Consider the following 23,392-nt stretch of genomic DNA (forward strand, 5'->3'; position numbering starts at 1 on the left):
ATATTTATATTTTTTTTCTTCTTATCATGAACTCGTTTAATACATGTTAAAATATTTCCTGGAGTTCAGGTCAACGTGTAGGGCTTATGAGATTGTTCCGTTTTCTTGCCAAGGTTTTCCTGAAGCATATCTTCTCGCCTATTCTTTTAAAGACTTTCTAAATGCTTACTCGATCTTTCTTAATGCTTTGTACATATTTATTGGTACATCAATAAATATGTACAAAGTTAAGCCCTGGTGATGGTTTTAAATGAACGGAAACGTTGGCTATAATTAGTTTTGTGCATAACATACGTCGACCTATACTCCAGGAAATATTTTAACATGAAATAGTTTTATGAAAATCCTCGAGATCGAGGACTGAAGCTAAGTAGCGCTTGGAACCTGGCATTAAATAGGACGAGGAAGGAGGAAAAATCCCCGAACAATCAGAGACCACCTAGGTGAAGGAAGAGGGTATAAATATCGAAACACCGCGACATCGGCATCATCAGCCCTGAGGATGTTGGGAAAGTCTCCCAACGAAACGTCGGCCTACACCATGCAGACCCTGACCCGGTTGGAAACCCGAGAAGCTTTCATCCACGCTATTCACCGGGAAAAGCTCAGATTCTTTATTAAAATCCTGTTTCCGGACCTAACTACGTATTTCTGGTTTATTAGATGCAAACAAACAACATTTGCGATTTCTGTGAATAGTGTTTGTTTATGATACTCTCATCTATCACGCATTGAAATAGCTAGTAATAAGGACATCTCAATTAGGCAAGTGGTTGAAAAAAAAAATTCAAACATCGATATATTTTGTACAATTCGCCAAGACCGAGAAGGATAAGGTGTATGATGAGGATCTAATGGAGAGACCGAGTAAGCATTGAGAAAGTCTTTAAAAGTATAGACGAGAAGATTTGCTTCAGGAAAACCTTGGCAAGAAAACGGAATAACATTATACACCCTACCTTGAGACATTATGACCTGATGAAGACGATTGTCGAGGAATAATTAGATGGCAAGAACGGAAATCGAAGACCTCGAATGAAATTTATGGAACAAGTAAAGAAGAGTATTAAAGATAGGAAATACCAAGGTGTGAAAAGATTGGCTGATAGAAGAATTGAGTTGAGAGCTACGCCTAACCAGTATAGGATTATTAACCAGTGATAATGAGTTTTTATGAATGAGTTAAGGACATTGATCTAGATATTACTGTTATATATCATAGGAAAAATACACAATTAAAATGGAAATGCGTTGGGATGCAATACTTTTTCTATCGATTCGAAAAAAATGCATCATATTGATCCCTTTCTTTGATTTAGATTCCATCTCACATTCACTGCTTTTATTTATACTTCCTCGGCACAGAGAAGATAATTTTAAGAGAGGTCCGCATCAAATGGCGATACAACATTGCCCCTAAAGAATAGGAATTGGTTAGGGTTAATTAGCTAGAGGTTCCAGTAGTCTATCTCAAGAAAAGAAAGAATTAAGGTGAGAAATATATGACGGAGCTGAAAGAAAATAGATAAGAATCTTTGTTTTAATGTCCGCACTGAAGGCTCTATAGTGTGCCGTTTCGGTGAGCCCATTGACTCTCTCTGAGCAGCCAGTTTACTGTGATCAATGATATGTTTTGGCTTTTTGGTGAAGTAAAATTCTTATGTGAAACAGGATATTTAAATCAAACTTATTGTTAACATTTTTTACATTTCTAAAGGATAATTTAAGCCATATCCTTTTATATAATTTTAATAATGACTTTTGTAATATATTTTTAAGAAAAAGATTCGGACTTATAATTACGTTATTTCAGCCATTCCCCGTGCACAAGTGCATATACTTACCTATCCCGCAGCTAAAACATAAAAAATATGGAGAAGTAAAAGCGAATATTATAAATGACTTCGAATAACCTTATTTATTGGGAGTTTTGCATTTATGTTGGTTGTGAACTTCAAAATGTTTTTTTTTCTCAAGAAAATGAGGTGAATGGAATACTTGCCCAGGGGTTATTGCGTGCGCTAGGTTGACCTTTGCCTCACGTTGCGTGCGCAGATCGCAAAACAAATCGCAATTCGTTTAAAAACGTCACGTGAGAAACGAGGCCGCCGTGCGGTATTTATAAATTTGCGAAATTCCGACGCAATTACTTAATCCTGTTTTCTCAGCGGCATTGTTATCAGGAGAGTTTCAGAGAAATTAATCCCTCATCTACCCTTAGCGTACACCCTTTCGTGAAAATGAAAGGTGGTAATTGATTTTCGTAACTGCATTGCATGACTTGAGGAAGACCTTCATCGAGCTCCTTCGTGACCCTTCGACATAGGTCGGTAATAATCTGCTTTGTTGCCGCCTTGCACCTATCACCATGCGCGATTGAATTTGCGGCCTATTTTTATACAAGTATGCCCAGTTTTTATTTGCCGTAAAAAGATAACTACTAGATAAAATTGAAGAATCAAACTGTTACCTAATACAAGATTCCACAGAATATCGCCAACAATAATGAATGTTATTAGCTCAATATTGGATAATTTCGGTCGAAATTAATTTTTCCTGCACATTTTGAAGTGGGTGAAATTTAGAACGAAATGATACGCACGAAGTGCAAAATTTCATCTGGAAAACAGTTGTTTCAAATGAAAACACAGCTTATTGGCGTGAAAACATATATGTTGATATTATTTTTTCTTCTAATTTTTACATCTGGGGCATATGTAAAATGTAAGCGATCATTCATCTTCGACTCAGACTCTGGAAGAATTAAAATTGTATTCATACAGTGGGAGATTGCCACGTCATCTATACGGCTTCTAAACGTCTTGTCTCCCAGAGTACCTTGTATTAATCATGGAAAAGATTAGGTACTTGATCAAACGATGGAATAAGTGGCCCTAAGGCCAAATGTGCATTATAAGAGCTCTAATTAAAGAGACGTAATTACTTGACCTCTTTCCCTACACCGAAATGATAATCTCTATACCAAGCTTGAATTATGCGAGGTCTTCTGGATAAAGAGTAATGATGGTTATGAATGAAGACGGAGAGATAATTACTTACGCTAATTGTCTGGTGCAGAGACAAATGAATAGAACCACAGAGGGGACCGTAATAGTGCATAACTTTTTTGCTCACGAATAAAAAATGAGCTCATATCCATTGCGGAAGTAAGTTGGCTGGGGTTTCATTTATTAAATGCAAGAACCCTGTGACTTCACGATAAAACGTATTGATTATGCCATCTTTTGTGTAGAATCGTATAAAAAACTCCGTAATGAGGTATTTGATTAAAAATCATTTCGTATTTTCGTTGAATGTCAGATATTATACATCTGTACTTTTAGTGTGAACTGCAGTATTTTACTCGTAATCTGAGCAACCGTCGCCATCTGTATAGGTTGAATTTCAGTTGGTAATTATGCTAAACATTCATCATCACTTCATTTTTTTATCAAATGCTTTCAAATTTAATTGAAAACCATGCTAACCATTTGTAAGAACTCCACATTCCAGCTTGTTTTTGACTAATAGATACTGAATTAATGCATATTATAGTGTCATCCTTTTTTAGTTTTCGACATTTCCACGCTTCCTTGTTTTCGATGGCACAACATTATTCAATAATCAGGCAATTTAATTGTTGTTCTCTTGTGTTCTAATTGAAGGACTAAATTTCCAGGTGGAAAAATTGTTTTTAATTTACTCAATAGATGGCTTTAGTTACAAAATGTTTTAGCAGAGATTTATTTGACAGCTTTAGTTTCATCGATTGCATGGTTCACCCCTAAAAAGTAGAAAATAAAAATAAAATACGGGAATATTAAATAAAAATACGCTTTTTCGATGACACAATAAAATACACTAAGTAATAAAAAATAATCTTTTCATAACTCGAAGAATAAAGCGTTTGTGCCAATGATTACTAACGTATCAGACTCTATTCCACTAATTTCTTGTAAACTATAAGCTTTTTTAAATTTTATTTTCATTTCTTGACAAAAACATTCCTTTTTTAACAATACCAATATTTCCACTTACTATGCAGTGTTTTTCTTTCAATTCGCGAGTGAATTATCCGGCGTTATTTACCAAATTTGTGTTTTCTTTCCGTTCCCCCAAAAGAGCATTTCATTATATCCGAGGAGAGCGATAGCATTGCTTTTAAGGACAGTCCACGTGTTTGCCACCCTGTGATTTTCTTCGAACAGCCTTTTGATAGCTAATTCGTTTCTGGAACTTTTTCTTCCTCTCTCAAGGGCTTTCTTTTTCTTTGTTTAATGATCTTGCCACTGGCGATAGGGATCAAAGTAAAATTGGGAGCATGGAATCACTGAAGTTAACTAAATAAAATTAGCCCGTGAAAATTGTGAAAAAAACATCGAGTCCTCTCCAGTGTGATGCTAGGGCAGTTTAATTAAGTTCTATTATTGTAGATAAGACTCCTCTGTTGATGTTATCATTCAGCCCATGAAGACCCTGTTGAATCAAGACATCATGTTTAACATTTATTCATGAGTTACCTCCTCATATGCTTCATGTTGCCTTTACCTCCTGGCGTTTTGTTTCCAACTCCCACTATTATTTTAGTTACTCTCTTCTTTTCCTTGGATTGAGTGTCGCCTTTTCTGGGGATGCTAAGTGAAAGATCTGGTGCACAATCTTCGCTATTGTTTTATTATTTGATGGAGTAGACATTTACGATTACTATTCTTTCGAAAAGCCCCTTTCAGTATCTCTACCTCAAATTTTGGTACTGAACTTGGAATCTGGGGTCAAATTACTTTTACAAAATACAATTAAACGATCTTAAGGTTTAAACTTCATACACCTCTTAGAAGTTAACACATTCGAAGAAACAGTAGTACAATGCTCCTTCTGATAAGATTGGAAATTATTCAGTTGAATAGTTTTAAAAAACAAAATATCAGATGTAGGAAAACTCTCCAAGCCACCTATATTCATTGTAACATTATTAGGTATCCTTGCAAAGCAAATAGTGAGCCAATAAGACCCTTGTGCATTATGGTCGTTACCAACAGCAAACGTAAACTTAAATCCAAAAAGAGTTCCAATGGTATCAGCAACCCACACGTTAACAGCTCCAGAATGATTATTTATTTATTTATTTACTTCCATTGCCCCTGAAAACAGCACAATGAGGCCTTTACATCGGAAGTTTTTAAACAATCAACAGCAGACAAACACACACACCCATGTCCTGGAAGGGGCAACCTATCCAGGCGGGACTCGAACCCGCGACCTTCGGTGTGGTAGACGAGGAATCATCCCTGCCGCCACCGAGGCCGACGATTAGCCTTCAAAACAGTACAATCCTTGATGATTTTCTCCTCTGGTCTCCGAGGAGCCCCTCTTCTTATAGAACGATACTTAGGCATGTTGTACCACCACTAACGTCACAAGTGACACTCAGCTCTTTCAGAGAGAGAGGCCACTCTTATCTACACCGGCATCTAGGTATCGGCATCGAGGTATCTATTCTAGATGAAGAATACATATTCCCGTGAGTATCCTCGGTTGATTATAGTGCATGTTACTCACATGCTGGGTCCTGTATATTGCGTGTATAATACCTAAAGCAGTTTGTTTGTAATTGAATGACCAGGCTAGGAAAAAAATGAGAGACTTAGGAGAGGAAACGTTTTTTAAGAATAAAATTGAATCTAATTAGTGATTTTTTTTATGACCTGCGTCCTTAACTGGTAGAACTATCTCTTCAATAATTTATTCCTTTATAAATTTAAATCGACTTTTTTCTTAAACTGATCGCTCGCGTTATTAAATGATGATATTTTAAAATTTAGAATGTGAACTTTGTATTCGGTACTTACCTATCGATCATTACGTGGCTGTGGATGAATTGTGAATAAGATTACGGTGTATGCGTATGTCTTTTCAAAAAAACAATGGCTTAAGCGTTGGAAGTTTTCCCTCAGAACATCCGCGCATCAAATTAATTTCGTTTGTGAAATTCAAGCGATGCCCTTTAATTTGGATACGGCATAGCGCGGTAGGCTTACGTTTCCCTCGGGAAGGGATTAATTATCATCGCATCCCTTTGTCGTTGCTTTTAATACACTCGGAGCCCTCTTTTTCATGTTTTTCAGCCCAACTTTTTTATATCCTTCCTCTCTTGACCTGTTCCTACCCCTCCCTTCTTATTCGGACCTTGTTCTACCCATAGAGTTTTCTGAAGTGGGCGTCATACTCCTCATTGTCATGTGATGCCCTTGGTCCGCCATTTTGATCTACCCCGGGTGAAGCAGGAATGCATTGGCCCACTTGATAAATTTATTTTACTTCATTTATTAATTTTATTATTTATTTTACTATGACCACGTATATTTACTTTGGCCTTCGTATATTATTGTGTAAAAATGGATTTTGAGGGCAATATAAATGTAGACATGTTTAGTTTTTTGCTGATTTGGTGCTATGCAGATGGGGACATGTATTGTGTAAAAAATGGTTTTTTGAGGGCTTCTTAAAATTTTTTGGTAATTAGTATTTTGTTTTGTATTTTGGTTTATGTCTATTATTGTGTGTGATGTAAACTATCAACCAAGCTGGTACTTTGAATTTTGTATTTGTGTCTTAATGTACTTCCTAACACTATGTTACCACCCGACTTCATGGTCGACTTGTAACTAATTACATAATAATAATAATATTTTAAAAAGTGGTTGACTTTTTCATAGGTCTTAGAAATTAGATGCTGTGTTCAAATTAGTAAATAAAGAATGTATTCTCGGCCTTTATTATTCTACAGAGAAGAATCATCTTTAGCATTGTGTAAATTATGTTTTGAATACAACAGTAGTAACACACAAATCTTCTAAGGTATCGTTCAAATTGTTCGTTTGGTTGAATATCTGTATTATTTGCAAAGGCTGCACAATTATTTCACTGCATAATATCTACTGTTACGTATCTTATAAACATTGGTGCAGCTCTAAGGATACCTACCAGTTATAAATGGCGAAACGTTGTTGTACAGGAAAAGTGGGTTTCAAGTTTTACGTCGCAAATACTGGCCTAAACTTCAGAACGAACTCAATTGACAAATGTAAATAATATGGGTTTAATCCTTTTTAACCCATGCGTGAGAAATGTTGAAGTGTTTGAAAGCCGAAAATATGCATGAAGGTGGGGGAAATAGTAATTTTGTTCTTAACGTTTTTTTTGACCCAGCCAGTTTCGATGCTTCCTGTATTGTACATATACTGCCGTTCACGTGTACTCCCGTGTACCATTGTATTGAGTAGCACCCTTGATAATGACACAGTAAGTAAATTATATCGAAATTGGAAGCTATGACGTGGTGAAAGGGCTCCATAAAAGCAATCAAGAGACTTTGTGACTTCCACTCATTATTTAGCATAGAACGACCAGTATCGGCTTTCAAGGCATTTTCAACTGTACACATGCACTAGAAAATAGTTGGACAGTCGGAGCCAGCCGCTCTGTGTTAAATTAACTGTGGAAATCACAAAGTCCCTTGATCACTATGACACTGTGCTAGTGTCAAAACCGGTTGAGTTAATAGGGATTGTGTGGAAAATTTATAAGTCGTTATTGCTCCCACCGTGGAGATAAAATTCCGCCAAGTTGAGTCAGCGACGAATGTCATTTAAAATGTACAATTTTTAATTTCTTGTCAAAGGTGGTAATTGCCCATTATGCCGATGAAATTTATTGTCATAGCGTACTTTCTGAATTCGTCCGCCTAGAATCACTGCAAAATTGACGATTTTTTTCTACCCGCATGATAACGAGAAACGCTACAAATGCAGTAGATCACTCTTGCGGCCGCATCCATGAGCAACTTGCTTCTGTTTGCTTCACTTTTATGCACTGATGCCATTATAAAAAGTGGTAATTATAATTTTTTTTCCAATTATTTTTTTTGCATAACTATTCTGTGACCTAGGTTTCGAAGATCTGCATCATCAGACACATCGGACATCTAAGACATTAAATACAATAGTTAAATAGACTTGTTTCATTATTCAATTTAACTAATGTCAATAAAATGGTAACTATTAAATATCTTCTATGCTCCGCGTCTTTTTCGGAAGCTGCGTCTCCGAATAGTTGCGTCGTAAGCAAAGGAAAAGTCAATGGTTTGATTTTTGCCCATCAGTCAGAAATAATAAGAATGGAATCAGTCAGGAATCATAAGAATCCACTCAATTTTCTATAAGATTGTCTAACTTAATTCTTTTTTTATGTTTTTCATCACTTTCTCTGTATATCGCACCGCAATAGCAAAGTTATTATTATGTGGATTTTTTTTCATAAACATATATACACCAAGGATGAAGTTTTCCATGAAAAAATATTTGATTTAGCCTGGATTCGAACCAAGATGTCTCGATTGTCGGTCAGGCATTATAGCCAGTTATTCCTTCGAGCCATCTTGTTGGAGCGAACTTCGGGATGGGTTTTACCTACCAAGGTGTCGACGTAACAAGTCCACACTGTGGCACATGGAATTGAGACCGTGTTTACTAGGTCACTGCCAGAGAAATAAATCCTATATTTTCACTATTCGGTGACGAGAATTTTTGAAGCACTGCATGGAACAAGTGACTTTTACGCAATCATTAGCACCGGTGCAAATTTGTATGCATGAAGGATAAAGTTCACCACGAAAATAATTTCTATTATATATTTCAGTAATATTTTTAGTATTTCGCTTATAGGTATATTTCGAAAAAATATTTTGGCATTTCCATTGTCAACTTGACCATCGCTGTTAGAGTTATTCTGTTCATAATGATGAGTAAATTCCATGAAGTTACGCTTAAAACAATTAAATTCACCACCGCCCTCTTCGGAAACCTCTACGGTTCTACCTCTACGGTCGAGTCCTTGCGACTGGAGCTACGGTGCGGGTCATGGGCGTACCCTTCTAGGGGCGGGGGGCAGCTGCCTCCCCCTAGAAGCAAAAATCGCAAAGGTCTTTGAGCAGAATCAGTACTGAATTGAAACCAAAGTATTCAATAAATTTTCTTTAAACCCACGAAAAATGATACGTATTAGTATAAGATATGTAATTAAAATAAAACTTTTTTCAAGAAAATAATCTCATATACTAATAAAGCGCTATTATAATTTTCTTAAAATTTTGGTTTCATTCGCCTTTTCCATGCTAAAATATCACAACTTGGTTTCCCCCCCCCTAGTTATGATCCTGGGTACGCCCTAGGTGCGGGTCACTAAAAAAACGCGAATACTACGATCTGTATAATGGAAACGAAACCCTAGGGCGGGCTCGCGGGGATACACTCCTGGGGCAGGGACTGTAAGCGCTAGCTTTTCTCCTCTGCGCCCAGAAGGAGAAGGACGGGAAGGAACATGGAAGGAGGCGCCGCCGCGATGAGAACCCGACGACGCCTCCGGGGAGGGGATAGGGAAGGAAGGGAAGGGACGAGGAATCCCGCACCGTCACAACGGCGAGCGGGCCCTACTAACAGCGAAACCAAGCGAAACGCAATTAATATTCTACCAATCCTAGTGGATTTTCCTACGAGGAAGAAAAATCCATCGATCGAATCGGTAGATACTACGATCTGTATACTAGGATATAAAAAAATAGGATCCTCATGTCGACCTCTAAATGTGTTGCCTTTCACCGCACATTTAAATGGGTTTTCAAAAGTCGCCACTCGCGTCGCTCACGGAAAAGTGATCCAAGTTTCATGGGAAATAAAGTATAATTAGGATAATTAACCGAAATTTATATGCATGGTGACTGTGATCTTACAAATGTATATATTTTCATTGATACTCCTCGCATTTACATACATAATAGCGCAAAATGTTGGAATAAAGCGGAACGAATTTTATTCATTCTCGCGCTGATGTTTTTGAAAATTGATAATAATACGACCGAGGTGGCAACAGAAATCGCTCTTCCATGGGATGTAATTGGGCCTCCTCTGTGCCCCTTTCGGTTTGACCTCTGTTCTCATGTCGAAAGGGGCTGCATAGAAAAGGTCCTATTCCATCCCATCGAAGGTGATTGTTGCGACTTCGGTCGCATTTTAATTGGTTTTCAAAAATGTCCGCGGCGCGGTGATGAGTGCGATGAGGTCCACTTTATTCCAATATTTTACCGTGCAATGTTTGTAATGCGAGGGATAGCATTGACCTTTTATGACTTTGATACATCATAATGCATATAAATTTCGGTTAAAACCGCTAATTATTCCATATTTCCGCTATTTCGCATTAAACTCGGATCACTTTGTCCGTCAGCGACGCTAGTGGCGACATTTGTAAACCCATTTAAATGCGCGCTAAATGACAACTTATATAGAGGCTAACTTGAGGTTCCGATGATATATTCATGCACGTGTCCTTACGAAATGAACAGCGGTGTGCCTCACCAAAATAAAAACAAATGAACAGTGTCGCTTACGCTATTTCGTCTTCTCTCCCTTATACTACCCTCCCTCCCATTTGATCAAGCGGAAAGAAACCACCCGATCCACCCCTCCCACCGTCTCTCTTACCCGCCTCCTTTTCTCTTCTCTTTTCTCCCTAATCCAGCCTTTAGCCCTAGCATTCTTCCTCCACGCACCCTTTTAGCGCTGCCAACCACCGCCATCGTCCCATGTGCTTTCCTTTCTCTATCCGTTTCTTTTGAGCCGTAGCGGCTGCTCCGTTATTCTGTTTGCCTCCACAATCTCCCCTCGAATCCGACCAGCTCTACGACCTTTCCCTCTTATATTCTATTTTCTTTCAACTTTTTTCGGGTTTACTTATGTCCATCTCTTGAAGGAATAGGGTTGGAGTGGTGGCTAGGGTGTTCGCTACCCTTGTGTATTCGGCTTCAAATCCTGACGTTTGTAGAGAATTTCCTTGAGGCCTGTTTACACGATGCATTATACACGTACGAGTTAATCTCTGTTTGCCTGAATTATATTTGTGGACCGGAACGGAACATGTAAGAATGCATGAACCAAATTAGGGAAGGTACTATTTTTTGGTTAGTGAATTCGCACAAGTTAGGTGGTTACATGGAGCATTTTCGTGTTCATTCACGCGTTCATACATTTAGATATTAACTCGCACGGGTTAATGCACCGTGTAAACAAGCCTTTACACGACCCGTTCTCTGTTTCAGTATCCTGTAGAGGGTGCTTATATGTACAAAACCCGGTCCGTCGGATAGGACGATAATTCATTGTCCCTTTGGTGCCTTCTGTTAACCCATTAGTACCCATAATTCCCTAGTTGTTATATTAGAGCAATATATTCAAAGAATAGTACTAGCAGTGCTTTAAACTATATATATTAAATTCAGTACTCAATTATCATTTTATATTATTTTCCGGAGTGGCAACCTTAGTTGCCGACGGGCACTGGCATAGTCAAAATATGCTAAACTCATTCCATCTTCACTACTTTTTAGTTTCCCAGTGGTTTCTTGGGGTTAACATTTTCGAAATAAAGTTTTTGATCTTTTTGCAATGCATTGAACGAGATTAAGAGATATTTGCATTCAGGCATTGCCATTTGATAACATTCTTAGCATTGCCTGTTACAAGAATAGGATGATGAAAAAAATGTATTTTAAGATGTAGTTAGTACACTTTTAAACTGCATGCATTGAAATTTTAAACGAAATGCATTATTTTCATTCATTTCACAACAATGTCAGTAGCCAGTTTGGTTTGACGTAGGTCTCCACTTAATTCAATCAGCTAGTCTTACTTAATTCTTATGTTTTACATTTTTCATCACCTGCTCTCTTTATTCCACCCGAGTCCTTGCTATGCCGTGCGTCCCTTTCACGTGTCCTTAAACGATTATTTTATCAGACAATCGTGCCTTAATATTTGGCCTGAACTTCCACGTTGCTCACACGATCCATACATTTTATTCATTCATCTCATCATTTCTATACAGCCAAATATGCCCAAAATATATCTTATATCTTTCACCGGCTGCTGCGCTGGCATATGGGGTAAGAATAAGAACAGACTGGGTATGAGCAGTCATAATTTCCTAAACATGTCCAATAACCACCACCAGCCACTGTAGTCAGTGTCTAATTGGGTAGGGATAAGGACAAGCTGGGTAAGGACAACCAAAATATGTCTTATTTCCACCACCAGCCACTTGAGTCATTGTCATAGTGGGTAAGGGCAAAGATAGGCTGGGTAATGGCAGCTATAAAATCCCAAAATATGTCTTATTTCCACCACCAGCCACTGTAGTCAGTGTCATATTGGGTAAGGACAAGGACAGGCTGGGTAAGGACAACCAAAACATCCCAAAAAAGTCTTATTTCCACCACCAGCCACTATAGTCAGTATCATATCCGTTTGCAATCACCGCTTCTTATCCTGCGACGCGGCCTCGATACTCAAACCCTCCTGTTTTTCCCCACTGGCTGCCTAAATTAGTCTTATTTTATTTATTTTATTCACCTCTATGTTTGCCGTATAAACATTTTTTTAAACGCGGAACTCGATTTCGCACGTTCCCACTTCATGGAAAATTGGCGTCGCGGCACCACGTAGTTTCTCCATTGCTCCGCGTCGCGGCGCGGGCGCTCTAAAGCCTCAACAGAGCCACCCCTGGCGTCGCCATCTCTCCGTTAACGACTGCATTATTAACTCCTTTCTCCTGCCTGGCTTCGGCGACCTTTGGCACGGCTCCCTCTGTTATCTTAAATTCACGCGGGCGAAGCGGGAGGAAAAGTGGCTCGTATGAGGTATCTTTTGCCCCTTCCCTTTTGCACATTCCCTTCTTTTTAGTTTTCGCGGAGCGGGAAACTGGAGTATGTAGTAGGGCGGGAAAGGATGGTGCGCGTGAGATGAGAATGGAGAATTCGGAAGGAGGCAGTGTTGCAGGATTCCCTTTTTAACTAATATGTTCTTTTTGGCCGTGTGGAGGAGGTCAAGGGCTTCATAGATTTTTTCCTTTCATCTTTCTCATCCTTTAGCTTATTGCTGTTTCATCACGCTCCTTCGGTGTGATAACTTCCAATAATGAATTCGTAATAAAACAGAGGTAAACCTAATACTTGTGGAGAGAGTTGGAAAAAAATTGGCAGTGGTCTACAGACAGCAGCTGAATAAATTATTGGTAGATGAAATGTTTATAATCTGAGGTTTCAGGCGAGATGGAGTGGAAACGGAGCATAGCAAAGAAGCAGGAGTAATTTTCACAATTTTATATTTATTGTACGACCGGTTTCGTTCATAGCATCATCAGGTACACATAACAAGGTGTGCAAAGGCTTAAATAGGATGACAGGATAAGGATGATTAGACGGGTAGACGGATGAAGGGGAAGAAATGAAGGTAAGGGTGTACGCTGTACAGCCAAACCCCAAGCAGCTATGGCCTGATGATGCTATAAGCGAAGCCAGTCGTACAATAAATATAAAATTGTGGAAATTGCTCCTGCTTCTTTTTTATGGGATGAAAAGTTGTTATGAAAATACCATGGATCACGCAGGGAGTCTTAGATCTAATTGAAGAAAGAAGAAATAACATGATTGCTAAAATGGAGGAAGGGCAGAATAGTTAGTTGAGTATAAGTAACGAGATATGCCGTTAAGCGAGAAAGGCTAGAGGAGCGAAGAGGTTGATGAAAAGCATCTGTAAAGACGTTCAGAACAATCTTGTGCATGGAAGAGTATTTACATTCATGAGTAATGATATGATTCTGTCACCCCTCGTCTCAAGGTTTTATTTCCTCTATTTTCCTTTTTCCTATTCTGTGTGTGGCAGTCCTGCATCAACTTTTGAATAGTGAAGTTTTTCAGAGTAAATCGCTTGATTTATATTTTTTGAATTATTGGGAATATTGACGCGTCCTTTTGAAGACCTGACTTTGCGTTTGTTTTTGTACTATGCGCATAAAAGTTTGGCCTTGAAATGAAACAAACTTTGTAAAAAATATTTTCTCAATTGATGCCCTTCTTATTTTATTGATATCATTCTTCCGAATTTAGTTGAATGAGCTTGCCGGTTTTATTGACTACTCTCTTACTATTAATATTGAGATTTTTACCTCTGTCGATAGTTCGTTTACTTAGGATTTGCTCTACAGATGTTAGAATTATCTGGAGTAAATTAAAGGTCAAAGATCTTAGAAATTCTTTTAAAAACCTCTCTAATGATTTTGCTTTGACCGATGGCCGGAATTTTATGAATTTTCACCATTTTTATCATCCTTCCATTCAGGGCCTGACTTTACCATCGGCTAACTACGCTCAAGCCAGCGAATCAAGATCAACAGGGACCTACATTCAAATTGTTGGCAAAATTGAAATTACACTAATATCCATTATAACTATTGAACATTTATTATGTATTTTTTGTAAAGGGCAGTAAAAATCACAGGATATTCCTTTTAAGAAATTGATATATATCACTTTAATGATGTATTTTAATATCTCTCTAGCTATTTATAAACTTAGAAATTGGAGTAGAAAGGGCCTCATTAGTGGAATAGGCTATGGCCTCTTTTCATCTGAATCCGGTCGGGCTCCAAACTGATGTCCAGTTAACTTTGGTCAATACCATTTCCATTTTTCGTCGAGTGTGAATGTATTTCAATATTTTCATGATTTTATGAGAAAACCATATCAACCAACCCTAAGAATGGTAACTTTCGTTATGGCTCTATGTGGTACCAGCACTGGTTTAACTATTCGATAAAGCATGTTTTATTATTGAAATGAAAGGTAGTTGCACTTTCATTGTGTACATTACCACATGCATGTACATTACCACTATGTACATACATTGTGGTAATGTACATACAATGTGGTACAATGTTGCACTTTACAATAATGTAATGCGTACGACATAATTCGTCTCACAGAGCCATCATCTGGTTCAAGACTAGGTCTTGTACCAGATATTGAACCAGATCTTATACCAGATCTTGGACCAGATCTTGTGCCAGATGATGGCTCTGTGAGCCGCAAGGCGTCGCGCGCATGAAATTATTGTGCAAAGTGCACCTATTTTTCATTTTAATACATCAAACTTCCACTATATTACGTCTGAATCAGTTGAACTAATGTGTTTCCTGGTTCAATGAGAGAGATGAAAATATAGCAGTATTTTATGCATTCATAAGTCTTTTTATAAGAGAAGTTTAGATCTATCTCAGAGGCGTGGACCATTGCCCTTTTTAACAGCATCAATAGCTCCCCACTCCTTTCCACTTCTACACGACCCTTCCGTATGACCCTGCCAGATTTTTTCTCGCCTACCAGCTCAGCAGTTCAGTTTCTGCGATTTTCCTTCTGAATGTGGTGCTTCCTCCCCTTCCTTCACGATCGGGCATTAAATATTTCGATGTCCATTACGCGGAATGGAATGGCGGAGCAGCGGTCAGCGTGGAAATGCCAACGTCTCGAGCGGCGTCGTAAGTTTTCCTTTTGGTCGCCTTTTAACGGTGCACTGGAGATGTCGCCTAGAAGAATCTCTGTCTTTTAAGCCAGGGATGGAAGCAACTTCATATGCATGTGCGGAGTCACCATCGGGGATGTTTCGCATGAAAATATATATTGCGTACCTATAGGTGATATTTACAAAATTTCCACGTTTTTATATCTAATTTTGTTGTCATAAGTCATGGTCATTTGAAATAAACTCCCAAAATGGCCTTTCTGGCGAGCTGGGAGATGAAAGTCAATTTTCAAGGCTATATAGTTTTATTAATAGATATGCCATTATTTTTAAAAATTTTCATGGCTATTTTTATGGACAACCAGATTCGATAAGTGTAGTATCAATTAATTATTAGAGTCGGTCAATAAAAGTATAATGATTCATCGCCAACGTCAGTCATTTAGTATGTCACAAAAATTTTTCGCAATTTCTGATGATGATAATAATGATAGCAGTGATAAATTACCGTGGAAACTTTGGCGAAAGATGGATATACTATAATGGATTATCATAAAAGATTATTGCGGATATGAAAATGGTTTAAATGAAAACAAAATTACTTACAATTTATGTTTTCTTTATCTTTTCGAATTTGTCGTTTCATACAGTTTTTCACGTAATTAATAAATTTCAACATGAACGCCCTTAGTCACACGGCCATAGAGAAAACCGGTGTTGACATTAGCTTGCTCCTTACGAACGGCGCCAAGGTGAGCACGGCTTAACATCCTATCCGACGGACGGAGTGGTGCACTTGATATGTCCTCCTGAAGGCACTCAAGCTGGGATCGGGCAGCCTCTGAAAAATCCCTGCCACCACATCCCTACTGTCTTCCTATGAATTATTGAAACCTCACTATTCTTTTAAAACCCTGTATATTTAATAAGAAAGCCTCAAAATAATCAAGCGTAAAAGATAAATGATTCAGATTTTCCTGGCATATTCCGCTACGTATTACAAAATATTGTAACCGCAAAATTCTTGTATAGTAATCCTGTATAACCGACCAGCACTCATGGGAAATTCAAAATATACCAATTTAAAAATAATTTTATTTTAAAGTTATATCTTCCTTCCTTCATTATTTTATGATAATGCATTATCGACCAGCTCTCGAGTTTAATGACCAACATATATTTTTGTAAAATATCTTTATTTTAAAGTTATATCTTCCTTCATTCATTATTTCATGATATTTTTTTATTACAATAATTATATACAAGACTAGTCTATGCTCTGACTTATATAATTGAGTAAAATGTAAGTGACTAACAATTATCGACCGACTTTCCAGGTAAATTAAAAACATCTTTTTGGAAAATATCTTTTATTTTAAGGTAACATCTTCCTTCCTTCCTTCACGATCGGTCATTAAATATGCTTTTCAATGTCCATTATGCACCACGGAATGGCCAAGCAGTGGTCTTCATGGAAACCTTAACGTCTTGAACAGCGTCGTAAGTTTTCATTTTTGTCGTCGCTTAACGGCACACGGGGAATCGTCGTCGCAAAGAAATCTTGACCTTTCCCTCCCCCTCCCATTACCTCTCTTCCCCCTCCCCCCGCTCACTTGACTTATTCCCCTCCCCCTTCCCTTTCCCGTGAATATTACGTTTCCCCCCCTTCCACTTCCCCCGCTTTTAACCGTCCACCCACACCCTAATTCCCCGTGTTGGCCGTGCGGCGTTGTTGCCAAATCGTCTCCCCATCGACCCGTGCGCCGCCAGCCGTCTCATTTTCGCCTCGAATCTCCGGGATGTCTTATTTTCCGTCCGACTCTCTTCCCCGGCTCGTCTGTTCACCGGAACTAGCACAACTACCTTCCACTCCAAATATCGACGCTAAAACTTCCATAATTATTTCGTATAATTTCCAGGTCCGACATAAGCGATAAATTATGAGAGATATTCTGCCGAACGGATAGATATGGGAATTTGTTTTTACCCCCAAACCATAAAGGACTTTAATTAATGCTAGTTGTAATTTTGTGTGAGCATTTGCTTTTTATATGTAGGCGGCTAGTGTTCTAATATCCCCTTGGACACGCCTTTTTAGGTGGCTTGTGGGATAATATGTCGATGTAGATGAAAACTACAGGACTTGATTTTATACGGCTTATTAAAACAAGTTATGAGCTAATGTATTTTTATTTACGCATGTATGATAGTGAAAACTGGCTTAATAACATTGATAGTTTGAGGCGTGACTTGGTGAAATTGCTTCATGTTGAATAAAAAAAAACACTGAAAATTTCATATAAATAATTTTAATGTCGACTAGTTTTTCCACTACACGGTGCAAAAACAGGTTACAGAAAGAGTATGATAGTTGGAAATATCCTATATTTTTAATTGACGACTGAGACTGGTCATTATTAAAATCATTAATGTGAAATTTACCAGGTAGTTTGTTTCAACACATAGCTTAATGACAGCAAAAACAAAAAAAAAACAAATATGACAACATTCATCAGCCCTGTGGATGAGCCCCGAGTCGGAGCTCGAAACGTCGACAGAAATAGTTTTTAACTCGGTAGAAATCCCAAGAAATGTTTACCCACGTTATTCGCCAATAAGGATGAAATTTAATTAAGCCAATTGGCTGCTGAATTGGTACTTGTAATAGGCAAAGAAGGACACGGAAAAATGGTGTTTCAGGTAAATGAAGGAACTTGCTTGGGAAAGCGAGAAATGTATATATTTGTTGTGCAATATATGTGGATGAATTTTTCCATCTACTGATTCTTTTATACCTTCTCCTACTCCTTCCATCTTCCTCGTGTTCTCATGGTTACCCCTCTCCTCCCTGCCGTGTTGTGACCGCGACGCAAGTAAGCTGGTCACTCTCCGCCCCACTTCCTAATCCCCCGCCCGCCAACCCTCTTCCCCTCCGCTTTAAATTCACCCACCACCACGGCTAATCTCTCTCTAAGTCCTCAAGCCGCTGTCCTTGTGCGGGAGAATTAAATGTGCGGCAGCAAGTTTTTTTCTTGCCTCCAAGCGATGGATTGCGCACTTCTCTAATCCTGGGTATAGCGAAAAATTCTCTGCATCTAGTGAGCAGAAAAATTTTTATTTTCCGTGGGTGGATATAGTTTCCCATTTCATTAACAGAGCCGGAAAACGTTATGCGGTAAAGTTTTTGCTCGCAAGTTATTAAATGCCAAGGAATTTATTGGGCATGATCAGGAATGTGGGATGTTTTTTTTGAAAACGCTCGACTTTAAGGAGACTCTTGGTATTTAGTGACATCAAAGTTTCTCGCATCTAATAATGCTATATAACGAAGGATACCCATGCGTGTAATATAATATGCTTAGCAATACTTTGATATGTAAGTTATCGTCGAAATTATTTCCTGGATGGAAAAGTTTATGCATAATTTCACTTGTGCTTGTAATGTGAAATTTCTTCGCGAATGTTCGCTCTATGCACACCTACGATTGCATACACCATTCTTGAAGTTCACATTTATTTTAACTTTCAAAAAATGGGTCTAGTGTTCTCAAATTCTATTGCGCTGCTTTTCATATTTTAATGGTTTTATTAAAAATTTATCCTCCATAAAGACGTAGGGGGGCTATAATAAAGAAAAATGGACTAATTAGTACATTCTTCTTGGAATATCATCCGAATTCTTGAGATATTTTTCTCTTTTGTGTCCTTGATATATTTTTCTGTTTGACTCCCTAACACGGGGAGATGTATTTCATTTTATTCTGGTCCATTATTTCTTCGTGAGTGTACACACATTCCATGCGTACCCTTTTCATACATTCTCCTATTGTATGGACACTGGCATATCTGCAGCAAAGCTTGTAATCTGGAGGAGCAAATAAGCATGTTCCACCATTCTTAAGTCCACTCATTCTCCGGAAAACCTTTCTTCCCAACTTCTTACTCCCGTGGTTGTCCCACTTTTTCCCAGGGGTGTTATCTAGAGAGAGCCGTGGGAGGTATTGTTCTAGAAAAGAGATTTACGGACAAAAAGAAAGCGCTTCTTTGTACCCATAAAGATTAAGAAGTACTAGTGGCCTAGTGAAGCAAATGCTAATCCGTGAACAAGTGAGTTTCAGACCCCAAAGCCTGGTTATTTCGCTTCTTGTCTACCCACTCTTAAAGCGTGGAAATGGACACGGGAAATTACTAGAGAATGCTTTGCGGAGGGGTTAGGAATATACTGTCTCCTAATCCTGAGACTAGGGATTTCGTAATATCCTAGAAGTTTAATGCGTATACGTAGTCGCCTCGTTCCTGCATAGTGCACAAATAATATGAGATTAGTATGAATGTAATGCAGAACTTCCATCTTCTCTCTCGCAGTCCGTTAGTAAAAAGAATTTAATTCGGTGAACGCATGAGGAAACGGAAAAAAATTACTTCGTTCCCCCCCCCCCCCCTCCGAGGAAACCTTTTGCTTTTGGTCAAGTCTTAAAGCCAAGGAGTGGCATTTTTTTATGTCACTAGTATTTGCTGAGCTAGAGGAAGTGGTGGGACAATTCAATTATGACAAATAGTGGAAATCTATCCAAGTACCTAATTATGAAGACGTTTTTCTAAGAACGATGGAAATGGAACAGGTAGGAAAATCAGAGGCGTATGACTAAAAAAGAGCTTGTCATAAGCGCTTTGTTGACTATCATCGGTCTAGTGAAAAATCGTTGGAGGAACCGGAGAGCATGAAAGAAAAAAATGTCAAATTATGTACAGTAAATAAACCTATGCCTAGGGCTAGCTCTCATTTAGATTAACCCGTTAACGCCTAGCGGTACCAAATGGTACCAGCTGGTAGTGCAGTGCTAAACGTAACTTTTTCGTCATTTATCGTCATTTATTAGGGTATTTGAGAGTTTTAAATTGATAAGAATATTTTTAATAATATTTATCCGATAAATTTGCTATTTTAAAGCCGTAAATAACGCATTTAGAGCCGTTTGAAATTTGTGAATTATCAACTAGCCCAAAAAAACGGAATTTTTGGACCAAGCATATCGATTTTCTTTACTTACGCCTTATGTACTGTTAATACAAAGGTTTTTTTCATGAAACTATGATTATATAGCATGTATATCTCATATGAAGTATGGTTATTTAATGTGAGCCTAATATTTGGGATGTTATGATGCAAAATATTTTGGTGGCACCACATAGTACCGCTAGGCGTAACAATGAATGGTAAAAGAATAAAACTTGCACCTTATGACTCGGAATTTGTTTGACATTTAAATGCATTATCAGCACAAAAATCCAAAAAACTTTTTAATTCAGGCGTTACCGGGTTAAGGGAATAAAATTACTACAGAATTAAGACAAGAAAATGCGCAAAATATTTGGCAATAATGGAAGTGTGAGAAAGTTTTTATTTAATTTTTTTATTTATAAGTTTCTAAGGTTTGTTCGATCAATTTACTTTTAACCACAAAAAGAATTGGTTTTCAGGTCATAAAAGTTTGTTGAATAACAATTTTTCACTTAGCACATTTGTGCGAGGCGTATTCATCCCGTGGTTAAAGCTATTTAAGTTTTCAAAAAGCCATAAAACATTGCCATTCATTATTATTTACATTCATTTCTTCCAACATCAGCATTCTGTATTTATCATCTTCCTCAAGATGCATGTTACTATCTTAGAAAACCTTGTGAACCATCTGGATCCCAATATCCCTTTAACTTCAACTCAATGTGCATGCTTTAATAGCCCTTTAATAATCCAACTTAGCTTTTGATCTTCTATTAGATTTTGCTTAACCCTCATATGGATTCACTGCGCCTTAGCGGCGCTCGAGGTTTTAAAAGTGGTGCAAAATTTTTCCATTCCAATGAATCATTTTGAAATTTTCAGTAGTCTATTTTTTCTGCTTTCTTCGTCTACACACAAAATTTTGTTAGCATAGTGTTGATAGATTACATTTTATTGGCCTCTAATGGAAAAAGTTACGTCGTTGGATTTTCGGCGCCGCTGCGGCGCTCAGTATTTCCTCGTCACTACGTCGTTGACTGCACTCTCAATGTTAATGTCAAAGCATTTACGTATCGTATGAAATGCTATAACATATTTATAATCATATTATTTATATTTCTAAACATTATAAACAAATGAAATTGTTAAACAAAAGGAAAATATTACCATACCAATTTTGCTTTCTATTTTAGCTAAGAATCAAAATATTTGCCTCGTTTTGATGTTCATTGACAAAACTTCATCTTTTTACAAGAATTATTCATAAAAACTCATAGCTAGTCAAAGTTGTTTTTTCATGGGCCTCCGACTTAGTTTTGCTTGGGCACCTTGTCCGCTCCGCGTCCACGTACCTGCCGTGGTGATAGTCACCTTAGGGTAAACCCTAGAGTAACTCTGTTTAGAATTACTCCAAGCAGCAATTCTAAGAAAAATTTAACACAATGCACTATCCGAATTCGTAGAATAATGCTTTCTCACCGTTGTGTGAACATTTTTCGTTGAATGAGTAACTGTAACTTGCCAGGAGATTCAGAAGTTTCACCGACTACTGTGAAGAACACATCGCACAGTTATTGTTATATGACTTGTACCATCATTCGAAAAAAAACCCTTTGCGGCTACGATAGTCTATACAAAATTGCTGGCATTTATAGAGTTACTGATGACGTGACAGTTTACCATTGGGGTGAAAACAAGATAACTACCCAACTACTTGTGTGATAGAAAATAATTTCTCTTTCCTAACGATGGGTTTAGACTTTACATGGTAAAAATCGTTTCGTTATGAATAGGTGAAAAGACAATTTACCGTGAGGTGAAAATTTGTGAACATATTTCTCGTTTCTTTGTGTACTGAAATGCACAGATGTTTTATGCACTGGGGGTGTTACTAACGTAAAGGGGTGAGTGAGGAGGAGAAAGGAGAAGGAATGCCAGGAGGTTGTTTTGGGGTGAAGGGGTGCTAGTGTGTCGACTGCCAAGGATCGGGAAATACCCAGATCGTTAGGACAGGTAGGAGTAGAAAATCCTTATCGCGAAAAAGGTTGGGAGTGCAAGGAGGCAATTATATACAAAAGCCTGCTTTTTCTTCATCCTTCCAAAGCTGCATGAGGGACAGGGAACAAAAGCCTTGTCAAAACGCCCCGCGGTGGCCCTCCCTTCATTCCAAGAAGGTCCAGCTCGGGTGGGTCATTAGGGTGGAGAGAAGTTCAATCAAGTTTTGTGGGAGGGGGGAAGAAGGTGGTGAATGACGAATAAGGGAGCTTAGTGGGAAGGTATGGACAGTCTCAATGTTTGGGTCAGTGAAACGCTAAGAAAGGAAACGGAAAGAAAATGTAAGGGAAGTCCCTCCAAAGTGAGGGTATTTTTGTCACCCCAGAGCATTCTTTCATCACTTTCTCACGCAGAGCTGGACGAAAGAAAAAAGGCAGCTGCTCCTCCTCCCCTACCACCAATAGCGCATACTTCTAAGAATTTATTTTTTTTGGATTTTCCACCAATAGAGGAGTAAAACCTAATCTGATGCACTCCCACGCAAAACTTTTACCCGTCCATATCTAAGGAAACCTTTCCCTGTGGGCTACACGCCCCAGTGGGGGAATAGGGTTCCGTGGTAGGAAAAGAGTACCGACTCTTCTAGCTCCAACTCCAAAGAAGCGTTGGGTTCTTTGACAAGTCGCTTATCATCCCATATTATTTATATTTCAAAACCCATAAGCCTTGATTTTTTTAATTTCAGGACATAAGCTCCCAGAATATTCGTAAGATTTGTCTTGATCGCCAGAATCTTGTAAAAACCACGAAAGTAACACTCGTCTGTTCTCACTTAACCTGCAGCTGTTCTATTATTAATGTTTAATAACTTATCCATCTATATACAATGCAAAGATATAACATATGGGTGGACGCAGAGAAGCAAAATTATGTCATATAGTCATAAACGAATTTTATTCGGTCATCATTTTTAGTATTTAGATGCATA

The sequence above is a fragment of the Ischnura elegans genome, chromosome 7 (genome assembly GCF_921293095.1).
Source record: "Ischnura elegans chromosome 7, ioIscEleg1.1, whole genome shotgun sequence".
In the NCBI taxonomy this organism is placed as follows: domain Eukaryota; kingdom Metazoa; phylum Arthropoda; class Insecta; order Odonata; family Coenagrionidae; genus Ischnura; species Ischnura elegans.